Source organism: Aptenodytes forsteri, unplaced genomic scaffold (assembly GCF_000699145.1).
Source record: "Aptenodytes forsteri isolate BGI_AS27 unplaced genomic scaffold, ASM69914v1 Scaffold282, whole genome shotgun sequence".
Lineage (NCBI taxonomy): Eukaryota > Metazoa > Chordata > Aves > Sphenisciformes > Spheniscidae > Aptenodytes > Aptenodytes forsteri.
Window position 1 is genome coordinate 971,989 of NW_008794089.1, and position 8,038 is coordinate 980,026.

Sequence of the window (8,038 nt, forward strand, 5' to 3'; positions counted from 1 at the left end):
TCCCTCTCCGGAAAATAACGTCTTTGCTCCTCATTCATTAACACCCTGGCTGTAGGATTTGTGTGTTCGAGCCAAGCGGCACAATCTGACCTGCCCTGTACGAACGAAATAATCGCCTCCCTCGCCAGAGGTACAAGTGCATGGGGTGGGATCCCCGCGGGACACCGCGTGCCTGCACCCCGCGGCTGGATTGGTACCAATGCCTATTAATAGAAACAGAGGAAGGGATTAGGAGGGGAGAAAATCACAGCTCTCTCCCAACAGTGCCTAGCTCTGCTTGGGTGGAAAGACCTCCCCGGGCTGCTGGCTCACTGTAGCGCATCACCCCAGTCATACACCTTTCTTTATATTATCTATACCAGAATATGGGGTTTTTTTGGCTGCAGAGAGCTGAGAGTCAACCCCACACAGCTCAGCCCTCTGTGGCACCCAAGTGGTGTGTTTGCCTTGCGCTAGGGTGACCAGCCTGTATGACTTTGCTCCAAGGTGCATCCTCTTGTCCCGTGCTTTCAGCAGTTTGGCTAAGATGCTTGACGCTTTCCTGAAGGGGATGAGGGACAACAGCTGAAACTGTGGATCTGCTTCCTCCACTGAGAAATATATCCAGAAATGTTTCACTATTTCAGTCCACTGAAAAAGAGAGATGGACTGGACTCCGTGCAGCTCTGGGCTTGCAGCGCTCTGAGAACCACGCAGGCATGTAGTCACTCTCGCTTTAAGAATTTATTTCCTAAGTGAACTGTCAACTCCCGGTGGCTAGAAAAATCTGCAAACAATTTCTAGTCACTGAACAAAGCAAATCTTTGTACTGTGCTGTAATAGTTCATTATTAAATAAAGGCTCCTTTGTTAGGCTATAAGAAATAGTGTGTACTCCGCCGCTCTTCACAATGTGCCTTGGTGTGACTTTGCAATGCATATAAAATCATATTTCATGTCCCGTGAAAAGATGACATAGAGGGTTATTTTAATTTCAGCAGGAAAAGCGCAGGGTGAAGCAAAGATCATAGCACAGCTCTGATGATTGAACTTTGTTGTTGGTGCATTTGATTCACGATTGTACAAGAGGACCCAGAGACTGGACTTTCTCTCATTTGCAACAGGGTAAATGAGGAACAACATGGGTGAAATTAGTACTGAGGAGAGTGAGTGAAAACTTTAGCAGCTGCATATTCCTGCAAGTTGTGTTACTTACTGGACTGTCTTTTTGAAGTTCCAGGCTTAAATGAGTCAAAACAGGAACCAAAGGGCGTCAGTGTTTTCCCGTCCAGAAAAGCAAACATGTTTCCAGCTCCCTCCCTTCTTTCTTTTGCTCTGCACCCAGCGAGCTCCCGGTAACCTGCCAGTTTTGGCCCTACAGCTGCAGGGAACCCCGAGCCCTGTTACCCTGCGCAACGTCTGCTTGTGTCGCATGTTGGCATCTCTTTGCGGAGGACCCGGCTGTGGCGCAGGCATGGCAGCCATAAGCCCTTTGCCTGTACAAGAGGAGCTGGGGGAGGAGGCAGACCTCATCCACACAGCCCAAAATGCTTCCCCTGCCCCTGGCAGGCTTGCTTTGAGGCATGGGGTCCCCCTCTCCCTGCTGGCACACGGCCCTTAGGCTTCAACTCTACTAAACCCGGTGTTTTCCTTTGCATTTTATTCAAACCCATTTTGTCAGGCTGTGACCTTTTAACCAAACCCATCAGACCATCATGTAAGCTTGCACCTCCCTTAGTTTTTTCTCTTGCAGTGTTTTGCATGGGGCTGGCAGTGCTGGAACAGGGCTGAGTGTTCCTGCTCCTTCCTTCCCCCCGTCACACCATCAGGGCCATGTGAGACCTCCACGCTGGTGTTTCCCACTCAGCTGGAAGAGGCGGCAGCCGGGGCTGAAGTGGGCATTGGGCAGATGGTTTCTCTGAGCCCTGCTCACTTTCGGCTCTTGGCTGGGCTGTAAACGGGGCTTTTCTGCTAAGTGTCCAGCCCAGCTCAGGCTGAGGCTGCTAACTCCCATCGTGTGGGTGATTCATATGCCATCTAATAATAGCAGCTCCCGGCCATGCCAGCACAATAACTGACCATGGAAAACTCCACACTGCTTTGGGCTGCCAGCCCATCAGCTTTCCCAAGCTGAGCTGGCCACAGCTGGTGGTTTGCCTTCGAGGGCAGCGCTGCGCGGCTCAGCAAGAGGCTGCAAACTGTGCTGTGGGCATTGCTGTGAGAGGTGCTGGTCCTCTGGCCGTGAGCCCTCCGTCCCAGCGGCAATGCCACCGCCAGGCCAGTTGGGAGCCGGTGGAAAGCGGACTGCTCCTCCTGCTACTTTACATAAAGCAGTTGCTATTAATTACCTGCTCTGATGGCCAGCAGCCAGCTCAGGTAGTTGCACCACCCCCAGCCCTTCCAGGGCAAAACTGTGTTTCTCCTTACTTGCCATCCCCAAGTGCTGTTTAAAGCATCTGCAAGAAGCTGCTACATGGCTGCCAAATTCATCTTGGCGGCAGAGCCACTGCTGCTCCTGCTACTGCAAGGCAATGCCTCATTCACTTGTTTGGATGCTCCCAGGGAGAAAGGGCAATGGCAGGGCAAAATGACACTTGTGTCCCCTGTCCAGATGCCTGCACCACCTTCTCCTGTGCTCCTGTGGGGTTTACCCTGGCCCGTGTTTGGCCATCTAAAAAGGAAGGCAGGAAGGTGGTGGTGGAGGCCGGAGAGGTCTCACCCCCGGGAACATGCAGCTGAAGCCTTGCCAGGCGATGGGTCTACCTCTTGGGTGCAGATCAGAAGTGAGGCCAGGGACAGGCTGAGAAGCACATCTGTACCCAGCATTACAGCCCCAGTCAGTTAATTAAGGATCTCACTTTGCATGGGGACAGCAGTCCCAAGCAGAGCCCGTGGGGCGGGAGCGGGATGCCCAGGCCGGCGGGGAGTCGGTCAGCAGCCTGGCTCTGCAGCCAGGACGGCACCGCACAGTGAGCCGGGACTCCCACAGCGTGGCAGCACTGAACCACTGATACAGTCGCAGGACCTCGGTCTCAAAGATGGCCCTTTCCCCACTGCTTCAAACGCATGAGCATCGCTGTGGCCCAGAGGGACAGCATGCATCTAGGGGAGATAGGGTTACTGCTGAGCCCTCGGAGGTGAGTGTCAAATACTGGAAGAGGATTAGTTAAAAGCCAGAAAGCCAATGTGTGATGGATCTGAGGAGACGTGTCTGAAACTGAGCTAGATGTGGCAGCATGGCGAGCAGTACTGCAGCACGAACCAGGCACCTGGCCCTGCTCCCGGGTGGAAGGACGGAGACAAGGTGAACCCCTTCCCTCCTGCCATTGAACCCTGTGGCTGCGAACGGGCCTGCCCACACAAAACCTCCCGCACAGGCGCCCCAGACCTTCCTCGCTGGCTTTAACTCGTGGGGACAGCAGCCAGCCGGGCTGGCCAGGCTGTGCAGGACATGCGGCTCCTCGGCCAGCACCGCTGCCATGGCCCCGGCTCCCCTGGCTGCCCGGTGGAGCCAGGGCTTCCCGGCAGTCATGGGGATGGGGCCACGCTGCCACACCACCCACGCGGTGGCCAGGGGATTTTCCTGGGAGGCAACTGGCTCGTTGTTTCACTTTTGCCGTTTGTTTGCCTTTCAGAAAGGTTTTCCTTTCGTTCCTCCCCTGACCTAAGCTGGAGCCGGGGTTTTCCGGCCCCAGGAGCCGAGTGGCGCGGGGCAGCTCCCTGCCTCGGCTGCGCTACCTGGGGAAGGACCTGAAAGCCAGGAACTGAGGTCTGGCTATGCCAGCACCAGCCTTAGTGAGGCAGTCGTGGTGCTCACCTCCCGAGGGCCTCAGATGTGCTTTTTGGAGCCCTCCTGTATTGCAAAAATCATGAAATGGTCCCTGGGCGGAGAAGGAAGAGCTGGCCCTGGAGGCCAGCTGCCGCAGCCCTGAGGAGGTCAGATGTGGCTGCAGCCTTCAAGGACACCCCCGATTCGAAACTGGGCTGGCCCCATTTTTGCTGAGTGCTTGTGGTGGCTCTAAAATGACTAAATGCTGTCTTTTCACTTTGTTTTTCTTCCTCTAAATCTGATGTTTTCATTGCAGTGGACCAGCATTTACCAGCAAAAAGACTTTGACCAAATACTCATGCTCAGCAAACACACCACAGTGGCACCAGCAAATCTAAGCAATGCCACTGTCTATCTAGGGCACACTGCGTTTTTTAAGTTTAGCACAAGGCCAGCCAGGCATGGGCTAACTTTCATGTGCCCATTCGTGTCTCTTTTAAAGCGAGGAAATTTGCATCCAAATCTGATGGAAACCCTAAAGTTTTCAGGACAATGTTGACGTGAATCTCATCACCTGGTGTAGGACAGGAAAAAAGAGAGCCTGTCACTCTGCAGCCTTCTCTCCTGAAGGAAAATACTTTGTCTGAGAACCTGCACGAAGAGGGAAGGATCAAGTTCAGCAGTTCTCATATTTAACTGGATAAATCAAAGCCTTTACTACCTGCTTCAGGACTGTAAATTTTGTTTGTGACCGGCAGCTCCTCCACAATGAACAGTCCAAGGGGATTTTGTAATCTCCTGGGCTTTCTGCAAAATGGGGCCCTTTGCACCAGCACTTCTAAGTGAAGCTTGGCAGAGGGGGTTTGCACACAAGCTGCTGAAACTATGGAGCTGCTGAAGGCAGAGTCGAGCCTGCGGCAGGTGACCCCAGACCCCAGCCATGTTTCAAACACAAGATGCAAAGACTGTGATCACAGATCCCAGTCAAAGTGGACATCTCGCATCTCGGAAGAGGCCCCTGGCTTCAGCATCAGCAGAGGTTGCTGGGCGGAGGAGGATTCCCGATTGTATTTTTCTGGCCGATGCTCCAGCCCTCTCTTTCTCTGCTGGCACTCCAGCTAAACTGGAGCCAGGCACTTTCCGGCTGCCCATGCCAAGCAGAGCTCAGGTGAAGAGCCAATTGAAACCCAAGCTGTTTCAGGGCACAAAGGTAAATAAGAAGTGCTATAGCGGTTCAAGACTGCACTCCACAGAGCTAAGAAAGGCATTGCTGCCTCCCTAATTGTGTGGCTAGCCTTTGCACAGCTTCAAGCATTTTCTGTAATTGGGAGAAAACAGCAGCAATCTCCAAGGGAGCAGCCAAGGAGAGGAAAAAATAGCATGCACTATTTTTGTTTTTTCCCCTATGCCACAGCCCAGCCTTGAGAAGAGGAGGAAAGGGCAGGCAGAGGCATCCAAGGCAAGGAAAGGACTGGACACAGGGCAGGTGTAGGAGCTCTGCCACCAGGCTTGCTCATGCTGTGCCAGCCTGCAGCAAGGCCGCGTGGTGGGCAGGGGCTGGGACACCGCACTGCGGACTTCAAAGTGACACAAAATCCTTGAGTTTAGCAATAAAAGAAACAAGCGTGGCATGGCGCATCCCCAATAACGGTGCCCGAAGGGGAGCACTTGCTGGCTGGCTCAGCAGCGGGACCTTGCCTGCTCCAAGGGTGCTGTGAAGAGGAGAGAGCAGCCCTGGGGGACCAGCCACACTGCTTCTCCCTGCATGGCTGCAAAGGAGAGCTTGACATTTACTGTTGGTGGGAGGAAACTGGCCCCCATCCCCAAACGTGCTGCGGCACAGCCTGCCATGTGCTGTGGCCATGCAGACCTCCATCTTCTGCTGCCCCAGCCCCCAGCCTCACCATGGCCACTGGGACCTCCTCCCGCTGATGCTGTGCCACCAGGTAGCGATGAATGCGAGGGACACAGTGAAGGTGAGGAGGCTTCCAGCTCAGGCAAGCAAGAGCCTGATATGCAGCCGCATCTCTTGGGGAGCTGCTGAGAGGTACCTATTTGCCACTGAGCTCCACAACTCTTGGGGTTCAGTGCCTGATCACTGCTTTCACACAAAGTATGAGCTGGTTTTTTTTTTCACCCTCTTTTAACTCTGTAACCCTCTGGTGAGCGCTCAAATTCAGCTTCTGCAGCAGGACTGTTGGGGGTGGTGATGGGGATGCCTCTGCCCCTTTTTTTTTTTTTTCATTGAAGCTCCAGCCCAAAAGCCATATTCTGGCAATGCCATGGCTGGGGGTCTGAAGTGGTCAGCAATGCCAGGTGCCAGGTTTACTGAAATCAATGGAAACCAGACTGGCTGGGGGCTGAAGTGGTCAGCAATGCCAGGAATGAGACATATCTGCGCTTTCCCAGCAACAGCCTTTTAGGCGGATAAAGAATTTAGCCAGCGAAAACATTGCCATGACCCTTTGGCACTGCGGGATGTGCTGTAGGTCTTTGAAGCAAAACTGCCCCAAGGCAAGATAGGCAAATTGAATTTTTCCTATGGCTTGGGAGGGCTGGCTGCTAATGTCATGGAAATGGGAAGACTTCCAGCAGCAAAGGTGCAGCAGGGCCGATGCTCAGGAAGGGGGAATCAGACATGTTTCCCATGGTCCTCCCTCAGAGGATGCTGCTCTTTCTCTGCCCAGCCCTATAGGTGCCTCTGCTTTGGGGTTTTCACTAAGGGTTGCTATAGGAACTTAAGTACTTCTGTGCATCCAGGTCTGAGAAGCTCCCTGCTCCCACTCCCCCTCGCTAGCGTGGGGCTGGCAGTGACAGGGGTCTGAGGACAGTGGAGGATGCTCAGGTACAGCAGGAGTGGGGTCATTCAGTTTGGCTAATTAGTGCTACTATTTCTGTCTCTGGCCTTTTCTCGGTTCGAATCCATCTGGGACTCTTTTCAGTCATTATAGAGCTTTCCACCCTCTTGTTTTTTTTCTCTCTCCTCCTCTGTCTTCCAGATTTTTGCCACTGTTTCATGTTGCTGTCCAAGTTATTTGTCTCTTCTGTCTTGCTCCGGTCGTGGGAACATTAGTAATGTTTTTCTGTAGAGCAGGGTGGCTTAGAGACCGCCTCACAGACCTGACAGCCATCCTAGTGCTGCTGGCAAAGGCTGGAGCAGCTCAGCCAGCCCCTGGGAAACGATCCTGTTTACGGTTCATCACCATCTGATCTACCCACTGTTTCTTGCTCCCGTCTGGGCCCAACTGTGCCGCCACCGTGCCGTGCTTGGCCGTGCCGAGCCAGGCGGGGAGATGCAGTCTAGCCCGCTTGCTCCCCACTCTCCTGCCGCAGCCGCCCCACGTGTCGCTGCGAAGGGAAGTGTGACTGACATGGACCTCCCACCCATGAGTAACAGTGTTGGTCTATCACATCTCAGCCAGCCGGGGCAGCTCGGAGGGAGGGCGGCTGCTTCCCCGGCAAGGCATGAAATAGGTCACTCCGTCCTCAGGACACGGGTGAAACAGGGGGCCAAGACTGCAAGACACGGCAGCTACGTGCAGCCTTGCATCAGATGCAGGGGCTGTACCCTGCTAGGGGAGCAGGCAAGGAGGTACGCATGCAGGCAGACACAGGGTGCAGGGATTCCTGTTAAACGCCAACATTGGTTCTTCCTTCTTCCTTGCCCAAACCTGCTCCTTTTTGCCTGGGAAATGCACTGGGCCAGTGTGAAGCCAGCAAGGGAAAACAGGAGGAGACAGTGGGAACACGGGGGGTGGAAACACAAAGTGGTTTTGTGCTTCTCAGGGTGGAAAGAGGCCCAGGTTATTAAATAGTAGGCAATTTCAAGCATGAGTTATTAATATTAGTTGTTTGTACTGGGAAGTGGTGCCTAGGGGCTCCCATTGCACTAATCATGTAACAAAGCCGTGTTCCTAACACAAATAGCTGGTGTTTCAGCCCGTAGAGAACAAGCTGTTGCCTTCCCATTACACCCCCCCTTGAAAAAACAGTATGAACATTGCACAGTCAAGCCCACAAAAATTGGTAAAGGAATAAAACCAACATTGGGCTGTCCTATGGTGCCATTGCTTACACCCAGCCAGCCCAGTAACTCCATCAGCACCTTGGGCCCACACCACCTTGGGCCCACACCACCGGCTCTTCCCCCGTGGCTCCCCTGCTTCATCCCCAACCCCGGCAGGTCTGGCCTCAGCATTACTGGTGATTTTTGTGTTGCCCTTGTGTTTGGGTGTACTAACGTCACATCACCTGTTTAGAATGGGGGGGGGGGGGGGGGGGGCGCTATTTT